Source organism: Cebus imitator, unplaced genomic scaffold (assembly GCF_001604975.1).
Source record: "Cebus imitator isolate Cc_AM_T3 unplaced genomic scaffold, Cebus_imitator-1.0 Scaffold60, whole genome shotgun sequence".
Classification (NCBI taxonomy): Eukaryota; Metazoa; Chordata; class Mammalia; order Primates; family Cebidae; genus Cebus; species Cebus imitator.
Window position 1 is genome coordinate 11,831,964 of NW_016107375.1, and position 2,088 is coordinate 11,834,051.

A 2,088-nucleotide genomic window follows, 5' to 3' on the forward strand; every position below is an offset into this window, starting at 1 on the left:
AGAAATTAAGCACCCCGTAGACAATAGATGTGAAACAATTATTAATTCCCTTCTCTTTCCCTGTCAATTTGCTGGCTCCAGATTGGATACAATCTTCCTGCTTTAACCTTGAGTTTCCCTCCTTACAAAATTCAATTCCATTTACTGAGCATCTGAACATAATTGATGCCTAATGAATATATGTTGAGTGAGTGAAATACCTCTTCAAGGCTCAAATGTTCTTGGAACCCTGAAGCACAGCCTGAGCCCTGTGAAGATCTTTGTAACTGCCTTATATCCCCACACTGGCTTATGCACCTTCATTACCGTTTACCATATTGACTTCTAGTTTTTCTTAACACATCATAAGTTTCTCAAGAGCAAGAACTATGTCTTACTTTTCTTTGTAAGCTTAGATATTACAAGATATCCTGAATATTTATTTGACAAATTACTATTTGAAGGATTTAAATTGAATCATTATTCTAATATCAGTAGTTAACACTGATTAAACTTGCCTGTAACATTAATTTCTGGAAGTATTTGAAAATATGATGAAGGCAATAAGAAGGTTAGTACTCACTTTAGCAGCACATCTGTTAAAAATAAAACAACACAGAAAAGATTAGTAAAGACTAATATGGACCCTGTGCAAGGATGACACACAAATTTGTAAAGTGTTCCATAGTTTTAGCCAAGATATGGAATCAAACTAAGTGTTCATCAGCAGATGAATAGATAAAGAAAATATGCTGTATGTACACAATTGAATACTATTTAGTCATACAAAAGAATGAAATTCAGTCATTTGTAGCAATATGGATGAGCGTGGAAGATATTACATTAAGTAATTCTGGCACAGAAGGGTAAATATCACGTTTTCCTTCACATACAGAAACTTAAAAAGTTGATTTCATAGAAGTAGAGCCCAGAATAATTCTTTAAAAGCTGGGAAGTGTTGAGTCAGGAGATACAAAGAAGTTGATTAACGGAAACAAAATTTCAGCTAGACAGGAGAAATAAGTTCTAGTCTTCTACAACATGGTAGAGTGACTAGTTAACAACAATTTGTTGTATGTATTTTTAATAGTTAGAAGAGAGGATTTTGAGTGTTCCCAACACCAACAGAAGATAAATGTTTTAGGTGGGGTATATGCTAATTACTCTAATTTGATCATTATACATTTTATATATCAAAATATCTCTCTGAACACCATAAATATACATGACTGTTAAGTGTCAACTAAAAAATGGTACAACCGCTTTGGACAATAATTTGGCAATTTCTTATAAAATTAAACCTATATTTATCATATAGCATAGAGATTTCCTCTCCTATGTATTTACACAAGAGAAATGAAAACATATGCCCACAAAAGTATTTATATATAAGAATGTTTATTGTAGTTTTGTCCTTAATAACCCCAAACAGAAAAAAATGCACATATTCATGAACAAGTGAATAGTTCCAAGTTGTGATATGACCACAAAATATGTACTGTTCGATGAAAAAAGGAACGAGTTACTGATACATAGCATAATATGGATGCATTTCAGATATGTTATGTTGTGTGAGTGAAGCCAGACATGAAAGAGAACACAGAGCATACTTTATGGTTCTCTTTATATGACATTACAGAAATCAAAGCAGCAGTTGCCCCAGAGATGAAATGGAGTGGGATATAGTGGTAAAGGGTGTGAAGGGAATGCCCTTGGATAATGTTATGTTATGTATCTTCATTGAGGAGTGATTATGTGGGTGTACACATTTCTCAAAATTCCTTGAACTGTATACTTCATTGAACTGTATACTCTATTTTATTGGATGTTAATTATAAGTTAATTTAAAAGATAATATACAATTCAAAAAACAGAATAATCTATAGAATAGATTCATGACTTAGAGCTACACATATGCTAATGATCACCTAGCCCGAATATGGGTATATTAATTTGCTTAGCTTTACGTCGTACATCTATTCCATATTTGTGCAGAAGTTCTATTTTGAAGAGTTTCATGTTTAATGATTTAGACCAGAAATGTGTTGGGGTTGATGAGCTACAGATATCTCTATGGTAGGCTGGTTTATAAAATGAAGGATTTTAAAG

At 32.5% G+C, this 2,088-nt stretch overlaps 1 pseudogene; it reads left to right on the plus strand.

Moving 5' to 3' along the window:
• Window positions 1–554: 554 nt before the first annotated feature.
• Window positions 555–671, plus strand: LOC119471409 (annotated as a pseudogene).
• The last annotated feature ends 1,417 nt before the right edge of the window (window positions 672–2,088 follow it).